The 13,692-nt window shown below is 43.3% G+C and overlaps 1 protein-coding gene across 5 annotated transcripts in view; it reads right to left on the reverse strand.

Moving 5' to 3' along the window:
• Nucleotides 1-13,692, reverse strand: part of TMEM108 (transmembrane protein 108) — a 253,936-nt gene that overhangs the window by 168,960 nt on the left and 71,284 nt on the right. The window lies entirely within an intron of this gene.

A 13,692-nucleotide genomic window follows, 5' to 3' on the forward strand; every position in this document is an offset into this window, starting at 1 on the left:
CAACAGTGTTTCCGACCTGAACTGAGTTGCTGGAGAGCGTCAGCAAAACTAGGCCACTGCTTGCTTGTGACACGCTGCAAAAAAAGTACACAATTCCCATGGAAAATGCTGCTCTAAAACATGTGCCATCATTTCTTATTATCTGCAGTGCTTTTGGATAGCAATTTAAAAAACAACAACTTATGAGTGGCCAAGGGAAGTTATTTTTCATGGTGTTCCTATTATAAATAAGGAATTCACATATCCTTTAAATTTTCACGCTGATTACCACCCTCAGAGCTGATCTGTCAGGTACAGTTCTGAAGCCTTGAAGTTTTAGCCAGGGCCACCCAGAAGATTCAGGGGACCTGGGGACTTCGGCGGCGGGGGGCCCCCACTGCCGAATTGCCGCCGAAGACCCGGCACTTCAGCGGCGGGTCCCAGGGCGGAAGGACCCCCTGCCGCCGAATTGCTGCCAAAGACCCGGAGCGGAAGAAGCTCTGGGGGCCTGGGCCCTGCGAGAGTTTTCCGGGGCCCTGGAGCGAGTGAAGGACCCCGCTCCAGGGCCCCCCAAAAACTCTTGTGGGGGCCCCTGCGGGGCCCGGGGCCTGGGTCAAATTGCCCCACTTGCCCCCCCTCTGGGCGGCCCTGGTTTTAGCTGTCCTGGAGGGAAGAGACTGTTTAAGGAACTCAATTCAAATCAGTGGAGTTTTTGCTGAGGAGCCAGAAATCCTGTGCAGGAAAGATGGTATTTCTAGGCTGCAGAACAATTCTTAAGGACATTCATTCCAAAGCCCAAAACATATATATATATTTTTACGGTTGCTAAGTGGCAATAATGTACTTATCTGTGGCATCATTTACAAAACCCAAGCTCTTAAAAGTAGGGAAATGGATAGTTAAGGGTACCACAAAGCTTACATTACCCAAATAATAAACAAATTCATTATTATCATCAAGTACAAAAATGTACTTCATTAAAACAGGTCTCTGATCTAAATGAAATATTCTTCTCTCATCAGTAACCTCAAATAGTAAGCACAGCACGAACTCTTTCTGAAGAAGGCTGCTCACTCTCCCCCACCCTCACTCACTTTCACTGGGCTGGGGCAGGAGGCTGGGGTGTGGGAGGGGGTGAGGGCTCTGGGGTGGGGCTGGGAATGAGGGGTTTGGGGTACAGGAGGGGGCTCAGGGCTGGGGCAGGGGGTTGGGGTGTGGGAGGAGGTTCGGGATGCAGACTTCGGGAGGGAGTTTGGGTATGGGAGGGGGCTCAGTGCTGGGGCAGGAGGTTGGGGTGTGGGTGGGGGTGCAGAGTCTGGGAGGGAGTTAGGGTGCGGGAGGAGGTTCCGACCTGGGGCAGAGGGCTTGGGGTGTGGGCTCAGGGAGGGTGCCACTTACCTCAGGTGGCTCCCAGTCAGCAGCACAGCGGGGCTAAGGCAGGCTCCCGGCCTGCCCTGGCTCTGCACTGCCTCAGGAAGAAGCCACCATGTCCAGCTCCTAGGCGGAGGCAGGCACACCGGCAGGCACGGCCCCGCAGTTCCCATTGGCCGGGAACCACAGCCAATGGGAGCTGCAGAGCCGGTCCTGGGGCAGCACGCAGAGCTTCCCGGATTGCCCCTGTGCCTAGGGGCTGCAGGGACATACCAACCGTTCCCGGTAGCTGTGCGGAGCCGACCAGACTTCTAATGGCCTGGCAACCCTAACTTCCCCCCGCAATGGGGCAAGATGGTGCTCACGACTCCAGTCCTCCAGGGGGGCAACAAAGCTCAGGGCTTCTGGCCCACGGTGCGGAGACTTGCCATGGGCCTCTGTTATACACTTTCCAATTAAACTCCAAATTCAATGTTTGAATGGGAGTCTTTCAATTGACTTCTGTGGGAGTTGGGTAGACTCATATTGCCCAATCATGCTACTACTGACGTCAACAGGATCAATATTGCCTCCATAACTTCCACTGAAATTAGAATAGAATTGCCGTCAATAGTATCCTCAACAAAATTAACGACTTTGCTTAACTACATCTTATTATCTTCAAATATAATTAGCATATGAAGTTTCAAAGAGAATCAAATATAAGGTCATTTGAATTAAAAGTAAGTAGTCTTCATCTGGCTCAAAAATGGCTAAGAAATGTTAGACAAGTCCCAAAATTTTGAATGGGGGTAAATTGTCAAAAACAGTTTAATGAATTTTCTTTAAACTTCGCAGGAACAGTCCCTTTCATATTCAGAGTAAATCTGGCAGTGTTGAGGACAAACTAATTTTCCAAGCCAAAGTTAAAGAGGGGCAAAATTTGGGACTTATAATGGAAAATGATTGTTCTATAACTATGGGAAATGCTACTGTTTCTACATAACAGTAAAGTAAATTAAATAAAGTTTGAATTTCACAATGAAACAAGCAAAAATTCAAATGGACACATGTTTCAATGCTAAATCAACAACTTGACCAACATTTTTATAAAGCAAAATTTCTGAACTGTGAAATGGCCTGAACTAAAACTCCAAATATTTTTCCCACAAAATTTCATGAATATTTTGTTGTTCCTTTCAGCATCTGAAGGAACTCAAGGAACTAAACTCTACAATGGTGTAAAGGTGTTTTAATGACAGATGTAAAGTTCTCTACCTATCTGTAAACTCTGTCCTCTGAAGTCAATGGGACTATTAATAGACTTAAAGTTAAGTTTGTGTATAAACACTAGCAGGATCAGAGCCTTTGTATAGAAAAAATTGCAAGGGGTTGGGGGGGGGGGCTTGCCCCTGTTTATCAAATGATATTCAGAATTAGATGACAGGTGCGTAAAAATGCCTACATCTTCCACCATTGTTAGCACAAGAATAGTTGTACCAGTGGGGAATAATAGGTCCTAATTTTCCCAGAGTAGACACAGTCATGAAGGATATCTTCATTGGATTTTTCACTCATGTTTGACAATGGTGTCAAACACAGCTCTCTTTCCCCAACCCACCCTCAAACTGGTACTGAACTTGGCTGTCTTGCAGCTGTGGAATGGTTCAATTTAGAAATGTCAACTCTACTTTGCTAAAACCGGTGTTGAACGCATTTGACCCTGTCCATAAGTAAATAAGTTCTAACACTGATTGCGGGCGCTGGAGGAGTTACCTTTAAACACCATCAAAAATACAATCTCTCTGTACTATGACTCTGATCCTGCAAGATGCTCCACATGGCTGGATTCCTACACCCAGGCAGAACCACACTGAAATCCATCAGGAAAGAGCTCCTTTCAGGATTGAGATCGATTATAAGAAAAACACCACAAACTATATCACTGTACAAGCATGGCTACTGTACCTTTTTGTCTGTGTCCTCTATATTTGTGTGTTAATTCCCTGAGCCATTACACTCGGGCTTAGGATTGTGTGTCGGGTTCAGCTAGAATTTCATTGGTGTGTGTCATAAACATTTCATTGGTGTGTGTCATGAACATTTCAGCTTGGCGGTTTTTATGTTGTAACATTGATTGGAAAAGGATAAAGAGGAAAACAACATCTTGTTTTATACCACAGCAATTGATTTTTTTAAATTTAATTTGTACCTTGTAAGGATTTTTTAAATTGCTCTTTGGCTGTTCTGAATGTTGATTGCATTTTAGGGAGCGTTGTTTAATAAAAAAATCCCTCCCTTTCTTCATGTAAACAAAGTAATCTGCAAACCTGTCAGAGGTGCTTTGTGGAAAACATTCCACATTTAAATTGAAGCTAGCTCCTCCCCTCACAAATACATACCCAACCCCCCTATGAGATACAAGGCCAAATCCTCTGGTCCCTTAAAGCTGCTGCACTTTGCCCTAGTGGCTTTAAAGCAGCCTAAAACCAGTTTTAATGGCCGGTGGAGGATTTCTTCTGTGCCATCTACCCTCCTGATTTCCAGAATACCAAGTGAGTTCAGGGACATAAGGCTGCTCTGCTTTACACCCAGCTAGGGTGACCAGACAGCAAATGTGAAAAATCAGGACGGGGGCGGGGGCGTAATAGGAGCCTATATAAGAAAAAGACCCAAAAACCGGGACTGTCCCTATAAAATTGGGACATCTGGTCACCCTACACCCAGAGCATGAAGCTGTTCTAATTTACACCAAAGAGTAGACAGGCAGCTGGACAGACCCAAAGCACTGCGCAGCTGACCAGACAATCTGGCCTGATATCTCTTGGTTAGCAGTGGATTTTGAGCAAAGCCTTCAGCTGATCATGCAAAATCTAACTACTACTGAGGCAATGGTGATCTGGAATCTCCGGGCACAGGGGAGGTAATTTGAGATAAAAAAACAACAGCAAAACCCACACGTATTTACAGTTTCAACATCCTAACCTAAGTTTATAGAAATGTAAGGATACGTCTATACTTACCTCCGGGTCCAGCGATAAGCAATCGATCTTCTGGGATCGATCCCAGAAGTGCTCGCTGTCGACGCCGGTACTCCTGCTCCACGAGAGGAGTACGCGGAGTCGACGGGGGAGCCTGCCTGCCACGTGTGCACTCACGGTAAGTTCGAACTAAGATACTTCGACTTCAGTTACGTTATTCACGTAGCTGAAGTTGCGTATCTTAGTTCGAAGTGGGGGGTTAGTGTGGACCAGCCCTAAGAGAAGAACTTTACTTTACATGTACTCTCTGCAGTATCCGTGAATTATGAAATCATTGAAACAACTAGTAGCTGTCTTTTCATTTAATTGGCAGTCCAGTTGACATTGCAAAATTAACCTTCAGTGTCAATCATCAACATGTATGTATGTGCCAGTGCAATAAATATTAGCACTCACCTCTGACTGCTGATATTACAGCCCATATTGGAACTACTTTACATAACAATATGCTACTTACCTATAAAAACTAACCCTTCTATTGTAAATTTTGTTCATTCAAGGAAGTGGCTACATATTCTTTTAGGGCTCTCTCCTAGAAAGTGCTGAACCCTCGCAACTCCTATTGAAGTCAGTGGGAGTTAAGGGAGATCAGTACTTCACAAGTTCAAGCCCTTAGAAAACAAAGCACTCAAACTGGATTGAAGATCATCAGTCCAAATACTCAGAGTAAGAAACAGATTTAGTCCTTCACACAGGTTGGCTTTTGAAACACTGTGAGAAGACGCTGTTTTGTGTTGCTCATTTGACATTCTCTCCATCCTGCCTTTTAATCAATTTATGAAAACAGAACAAGATTGCCTACAGTTGATGGTACATTCTGAACTTGATGCTGTCTGTCAACTCCTAGCATAAATACAATGGTGGCAAACAGAGGCAGCAAGAATGCTAATCATTTAAAAATTCTGATAGCAACTAGCCCAGAAAACAGGCAGGGAAAAGTTCAAAGGCAGACAACAGGTTTCACTGCCTATGTTTCCAAACAGGGCAGCTCCTATTAAAAAGTAAACCTTGCTTATGCACAAAACACAGAAGAAAAGAACTGATGCCAACTAGTTCCAGCCACTATGTGGTTACAGGGACAGATTCTGATAGGCTTATACCCTTTGATTAGTACCTTACTCTGTGAGTAGTCATACGGACATAAAATGAACATCTCGTTGTTTCAATTAGAAATTTCATTTTATTTAGAACAATTTCATTTAGTTTTGTATGTTAAAAAAGCAACAAAATCATTTTCCTTCCTTTTCCACCAGAAAAATGTGGAAAAGTAAAGAGAACACACCAAAAAAACGAACTGTTTTTTAAGTTTGAAGAAAAACAAACATTTTCATTTCATTTTGAATTTGTTCATAGAACCGCTCCACCCACAATTCCTGAAAAATTTCAAGAGAAACAAAATTGTTTCTTTCAAAAATCAAAATGTAAATTTGATCAGCCCCTATCTTCATCGCTGTAGATCTCTGATGTTGTTTATCATTGTGTTCCCCTTATCTCCTTTGCACTACCATGAATACTACACCAGTCACCCCTCTGGCTCCCTTTTCCTTCTCCTATTATGTCTATTCTACTTTATTCTATTTCTTAAAGTTTCTTATACCGTCCTCATCATCATAGTATCTGAACCCCCTCAAGCAGTGCATTGAACAACGTGACTAACATCTGTCATGTGTTGTTTGTTCTCTCGTCCTTTTCCCAGGGGGAGAAGCATGGACAGTGGAGTGTCTTGTTTTGGTAGGCTTTTTGGGGGGAAGGGGAGGAGGTTGTATTGTTTGTTGTTTAAATATACATTTTATTATGTATTTATGCCAGAGAAGGAAAGGTCAAAGAAATGCACTTCCTGCTTGGAACAGGTGGAGAGGTTGGTGATAGTCCTAGATGATCACAATGGTCCCTTCTGACCTTAAAGTCCATGAGTTTTGGACTGGCTGCCAAGAAAGTTCTGTCTCCTGCACGGAAGAGCTTCATCCTTGTAGAATTGCATTGTGCGAGAATTTCACTATGCCCAGAACAAACCCCCAGTTCTAATCTCCAAGGGCCATTCCCACTCCTCATGCAAATTTCACCTATAAACTTCTTCTGCACGGCTCACCAAATAACCAATGTCGGTCATACATCTTCTGTATGCCAACATCATGTAAGAGAGAGCCAAGAGAAAGCATGGAAATATAAATAAATAGTTTCGTCTGCGTCTCCCAGTGATTTTGTCTCATCTGAGGCAAAGCTTATGAGAAGTATTGGAGAATACATTTGAAAACCAGCTGGCAGCTGTCCAGGAGGGAAGACAGCTTCATTTTATTATACTGAAGCATTGAACACACACACAGTAAACAGAACAGGAGATAGCAAGGACAAGCTTTAAATTCTTTATAACTAGAGATGGACCTGAATCAAAAGTCCTGAGCAGAATGCTCCCGAAATTGTGATCTGGATTCAAATGTTGTAGCTTGTCCCTAAATCTATTATGGACCAAACCAAAACCCCAGGCTCCAAACACCCCTAAAGTTTGGGTCCATATTTGGATAGTAGCCTTTTAAATTATTTGTGAGCTCTCTGGTGGCACTCACTGTTTTCTATATAAAACTATATTTTAGAGGCTTTTAGAAAACAACAAGAGCAGTAGCATGTATATAGCAAGGCCTTGTTTATGTATAGATAGTTAACACAATTATTAGGGACCCAACTGTGCTCCTGTGGTTTCTTTAAATTGTTATTGTGTAAAGAGCAAAAGACACAATACTAGCTAGATCTGAGTGTTTGTTTGCTCTGTGTAGCTATAGGGATATTATAGAATCCGGATCACAATAAATAAATCTAAGGACTAAATTTTAAAAAGCGAGTCATGATTTTTAGGTGCCCAACTTCAGACCCCTAAAAGAGCCTGATTTTCACAGAGTGGGTGCTCAGCTCTTTCAGAAAATCAGGCCCTTTTAAGGCATCTAAAATTGGGCACCCACAATCTTTATTTATTTTTGAAAATTTAGGCCATAACCTTGCAACTAACTCATCTTGTGATTTATCCCATAAGCTTTATTTTGTAGGAGGGGAAAAAATGTCAAGTTCCAGTTTTATTGGTCTCCCTACCCCCAGTAAGTGATCTCTGCAGAAAATTAGGAAACCTTCTATTCATATACACACTGATAAGGCATCTGGGATGATCTATGTCCCTTTCACGGCTTCAGCTGTGCTTCAAGCTAGACCAGGTTTATGTAGGATCCCTGCTAAGGATGCTCCATCCTTGTAATTAAAGGCTTAATCTCCCCCCAGTCGTCTGTTCAGTTGTAATGAAATATGCTGGTTGTGCCTTGTTCTTGTTACGGGAAATTGCCAGGCAGATTACAAAAACAAAAAATTAAATTATCCAGTCTGCATGTCCACCTTACAGCGCACCCATGCTGCCTTTTATTGGATTGCCTTGCAGCAAGAGGTAAACAATGCAACTTTCTTCCACCTAAGATGGGTACTGAGCTGTCAAAACGAACAAAAGCAAGCCCTACTTGGATTCAGTAAGTCGCATTGCACTTTGCTTTCATTACCATTTTGCACCCTGCCGGGGTGCAGCTCTTTGCAGCACCAGGAATCCGACATTATAATTATTACATGCTAGCAAATAAACAATATTAGCTGTTGACTCATTGCTCACAAAAATAAAAAAGTTCTAAGCCAGGCTCAATAGATCTGGCAGACATACGAAATGGTCTCCGGAGGGGGGATTCCAGTCCGTCTATCTAAAACAGCAGGAACCAGGCATCAGCCCTGCAAGGGCCATCTACTTTTTAATTAAATGGAGGCTCTCTTTTCCTCTCCCTTTCTCCTTCCCTGACTCCCTTTCTGCCCCATGCTCAGCAGATGTTGATGATAAGCCTTAATCACACCTGTCACTGGGTGAAAATGTTGCTGAAACAAAAATAAAAGTAACAGGTCAAAACAAAGAAAATGAGAAAAAGTAAACTGCTACTTAGGTGACTTGTGAAATCTACTCAACGGCTAAGCAAAAATCAAACTACAGTAGAACCTCAGCGTTATGAACATCAGAGTTAAGAAAAGACCAGTCAACCACACACCTCGTTTGGAACCGGAAGTATGCAATCAGGCAGCAAAATTAGTCCAAAAAAAAAAAAAAAAAAAAAAAAGCAAATACAACACAGTACAGTGTTAAATGTAAACTACTAAAAAATAAAGGGAAAGTTTAAAAAAGGTTTGACAAGGTAAGAAAACTGTTTCTGTGCTTGTTTCATTTTTCTCTTGCATAGTAAAGTTCCAAAGCTGTATTAAGTCAATGTTCAGTTATAAACTTTTGAAAAAGCAACCATGATGTTTTGTTCAGAGTTACGAACAGCCTCCATTCCCGAGGTGTTCGTAACTCTGAGTTTCTACTGGATTGATTTACAATCTCTCTCTCTCTCTCTCTCTCACTGGTCTAGTCTGAGGGCAGGTCTTCACTACGGGTGGGGTCGATTTAAGATACGCAAATTCAGCTCTGCGAATAGCGTAGCTGAATTCGATGTATTGGAGCCGACTTACCCCGCTGTGAGGACGGCGGCAAAATCGACCTCCGCGGCTCTCCGTCGACAGCGCTTATTCCCACCTCCACTGGTGGAGTAAGAGCGTCGATTTGGGGATCGATTGTCGCGTCCCAACGAGACGCGATAATTCGATCCCCGAGAGATCGATTTCTACCCGCCGATTCAGGCGGGTAGTGTAGACCTAGCCTGAGAAATGTTCTGTCACATCCAGTTGGATGTAGTGATCTGCTCTCCAGGAAAAGAGGGGGCAAACTGAAAGGCACCATATGGCTTTGAGAAAAAACAAAACCACCTCCAAACTGCAACAAAATTAAATAATTCAGGAAAACTGTAAGCCTGCAAATCTGCACTTCACTGAAGCCCATGACAAAGCCTCCCTCCAAAACAGGTGTCACTACCACAGTGCCTTTGATTGGAGGCCAGCAAATCTGCAGATATCTGCTTTATATCTGCAGATGCGAATATCCACATGTCTGCAGATCACGGATCAGATGCAGATAAAAATGTTGTAGCCGCACAGGGCTCTACCTTTGATTCCTTAACACATTAATATCATCTGCCTTCTGGCTGGTGACCTCTAAAATTAAGGGCCTTGAATATGCTTAACTATGCAATTGGGGCAAGCCCCACCCCTTCTTTAATAACAAAATACAAGTGTAGCAGAACCAGTGTAGATCCCTGTGTAGAGTTGGGAGAGGACAGGGTTTTTGCTGCCCATACAGGCAGTAGAGAACAAGTCTTGCATATTTTCCACTTGAAACAATGAATTGGCCCAGTTTCACCGAAAATTCTACTCAGGTATATGAATCTGTCTGACGCTTTGGGTTTGCAAAGAAGCCCAGCACCAGAGGAGTATCTCCTAGTTTTGATAAGCTTTCTTACAAAAACTTTGCACAACTCCAATTACAGAGAAGTTGAAATGTATCCCTAGCGGTGTTTATTTGGAAGGGCTGAGACCAGGACTGCTAAATTCTATCTCAGGTAGGGACTTTGACTAAAGATGAAGGGAAAGGATTGAAAAATATCACTTTATCAAAGTACTAGTGGTATTTCACCATCGTGAATCAAACTCCGCTGTCAGTTAGACTGGCATAAACATGGAATAATTCAATTGTAACGATTCCAATAAACACCAGTGGAGGTAAGATCAGACTCTAGCTCTATCATAGAATCATAGAATATCGGGGTTGGAAGGGACCTCAAGAAGTTATCTAGTCCAACCCCCTGCTCAAAGCAGGACCAATTCCCAACTAAATCATCCCAGCCAGGGCTTTGTCAAGCCAGGCCTTAAAAACCTCCAAGGAAGGAGACTCCACCACCTCCCTAGGTAACGCATTCCAGTGCTTCACCACCCTCCTAATGAAATAGTGTTTCCTAATATCCAACCTGGACCTCCCCCACTACAACTTGAGACCATTACTCCTTGTTCTGTCATCTGCCACCACTGAGAACAGCCAAGCTCCATCCTCTTTGGAACCCCCCTTCAGGTAGTTGAAGGCTGCTATCAAATCCCCCCCTCATTCTTCTCTTCTGGAGACTAAACAATCCCAGTTCCCTCAGCCTCTCCTCATAAGTCATGTGCTCCAGACCCCTAATCATTTTTGTTGCCCTCCGCTGGACTCTTTCCAATTTTTCCACATCCTTCTTGTAGTGTGGGGCCCAAAACTGGACACAGTATTCCAGATGAGGCCTCACCAATGTGGAATAAAGGGGAACGATCACGTTCTTCGATCTGCTGGCAATGCCCCTACTTATACAGCCCAAAACGCCGTTAGCCTTCTTGGCAACAAGAGCTGTTGACTCATATCCAGCTTCTCATCCACTGTGACCCCTAGGTCCTTTTCTGCAGAACTGCTAACTAGCCATTCGGTCCCTAGTCTGTAGCAGTGCATGGGATTCTTCCGTCCTAAGTGCAGGACTCTGCACTTGTCCTTGTTGAACCTCATCAGGTTTTTTTTGGCCCAATCCTCTAATTTGTCTAGGTCCCTCTGTATCCGATCCCTACCCTCTAGTGTATCTACCACGCCTCCCAGTTTAGTGTCATCTGCAAACTTGCTGAGAGTGCAGTCCACACCATCCTGCAGATCATTAATAAAGATATTAAACAAAACCGGCCCCAGGACCGACCCTTGGGGCACTCCGCTTGAAACCGGCTGCCAACTAGACATGGAGCCATTGATCACAACCTGTTGAGCCCGACGATCTAGCCAGCTTTCTATCCACCTTACAGTCCACTCATCCAGCCCATACTTCTTTAACTTGGCGGCAAGAATACTGTGGGAGACCGTATCAAAAGCTTTGCTAAAGTCAAGGAATAACACATCCACTGCTTTCCCCTCATCCACAGAGCCAGTTATCTCATCATAGAAGGCAATTAGGTTAGTCAGGCACGACTTCCCCTTGGTGAATCCATGCTGACTGTTCCTGATCACTTCCCTCTCCTCTAAGTGTTTCATAATTGATTCCTTGAGGACCTGCTCCATGATTTTTCCAGGGACTGAGGTGAGGCTGACTGGCCTGTAGTTCCCCGGATCCTCCTCGCTCCCTTTTTTAAAGATGGGCACTACATTAGCCTTTTTCCAGTCATCTGGGACCTCCCCCGATCGCCATGAGTTTTCAAAAATAATGGCTAATGGCTCTGCAATCTCATCCGCCAACTCCTTTAGCACCCTCGGATGCAGCGCATCCGGCCCCAGGGACTTGTGCACGTCCAGTTTTTCTAAATAGTCCAGAACCACTTGCCATAAAGATGGGCCCATACAAAAGCCCAGATCCAAATACCTCAGATCACTGGGGTATTTTAAATTTGCTTTCAGATCCTGATTTGATTTTGCAGCTAAGCCCCTTCTCTAGTGCATTCCAATTAGCCATAGCAGAGGGAAGTAGTGAATAATAACCTGATGCATCTGAATGTCAGTCTTGAATCATTCACACACAGAAGGGGACAGTTTTGTTGCAGTGCATGATTCACACAAACCCTGTTATTACAGAAAAACCACTAGGCTGTAATTATGTTGCACTCCTGCCTGTACACTACTTTGAAAACTTAAATGAAGGTCAATTAAATAGGACCCTCCTGGCTTTCATCTGTCAATAAATATTTCTATGGATTTAGTTTGACATCTTGGTTATTTCTTTTTCATTTGCTATAAAAAAGAATTTTTAAACAGTACTCCACATGTAGAACTGAATCCCTAGGCTTTATTTTAGCGAGGAAAACAAGAGTCAAGTGCTTTCCTCTAGGTCTTTGTAGATGTCTTTATACAATGTAGATGCCCAGTTCAGATGACTGTTGTTACATAAGGAGACAAACATCAGTAGCCTTGGGGTTTTGCAGCCTCTAAGTAGACAGCTTTCAATAGGAGCAGACAGAATGAATGACATAATGGGAATGACAATTAACCTTCCCTTTGTAGGTTTTTATTCCACTCATGCTCAGCCTCCACCAATAGGATTTTGATGGCATTATTAAAAATCACAGGCTCCTATGGAAAATGGGCTTGGGATGTCTCAAGGCAGCTCTTACGGCTCTTTTAGCAGGGGCCAAATTAGTTTTCTGCAAAATGGCTGCCTCTCTAAGCAATAAAATCGACAGGGGTTGTTGACATAGCAAACAACAGATCTGGGAAATCTCCTACGCAATTCATGTTTAATTTAAAAATTTGGATTGTAGGTCCAATATTTGCCAGAATCTGAATTCCTAAATTAAATGGTACAAAGAAAATTAAATAACATGATCATATCTTGCGCCTGACATAATGACCTAGGGTTCTTCACTGTGTGGTGTTAGTGTTGTAACAGCAATCAGTGGTAGATGAGAAGTATTGATAAAGCTCAGAGTCAGCTCACCCTGGACTGATTAAAGGCAGGTGTCTTAATCTGGGATTCTATTCAACCCTAGCGGGAGGCACAGCTGAGTCCAGCATTGTTGTTATTGTTCTGTAGCTCAGACAATTTCTAAACTAGTTTACTGATCATCTGAAAAAGAAGGGTGCTCTCCCCAGAATGTTTCCTGACATTCTGTCTCAAATATGTGTATTCTGTAACACTTTTTAAATTGATAGAAAATGCTGGCTAATGCTTGTTCTTCCTGTAAAAGCAATGGCTAGCAGCAGATGTCTAGCATCTTATGAGACAATGGACAGGTATTCTTAGTGCAAGGTGCTGCCAAGTCTGCTCTGTGAGAGCAACAAGGCTGAGGGCCATCAGTACAGCAGTCAAACATTAAGCTCCAAATGTAAATCTGTTGAAATATCCCTCACTAACTGGTTACCACTTATCCCCTGATGGTGTCTGGGCACAGTCCCTCCACAAGGCAATTGGCCTCTACTGATGTAGTGTGAAAGGTCAAGTCTGTTGTCACTTTAGCTTACTTGCACATGGTCATCCTGCAAAACACTCACTGAGTGCAAGACAGAATTGCTTGGCAAGTAATTCTTTCATGTTGGGCTGGGAAAAGCCTTACCACAATAGATGCTGACATTTTGCTTTTGTCATAAGGTACAAATGACCTTTCAGGTGACCCAGCAGCACTACTGCCCAAGCCTTCCTCTCCACAAAAGCACATAGACCAAATTCTCTGATTTTGTAAATTGAAGCAGCTCCGCTGAGTCAATGGAGAATTTGACCCAGAGCTTCTTTTCACTCCCACCACTACTCTCCTTCCTTTTGTAAATGTATTACCTGCCTTATTCCCAAAGGCTGGCTTAGTTTCCTTTGAGATCTGCATTTAGATTTTGAGTGACATACATGCATGCTTTATCAGAGGAGTAGCTTCTTTTAAGGCACAAAAGGGAATA

This window comes from Malaclemys terrapin, chromosome 2 (genome assembly GCF_027887155.1).
Source record: "Malaclemys terrapin pileata isolate rMalTer1 chromosome 2, rMalTer1.hap1, whole genome shotgun sequence".
Classification (NCBI taxonomy): Eukaryota; Metazoa; Chordata; order Testudines; family Emydidae; genus Malaclemys; species Malaclemys terrapin.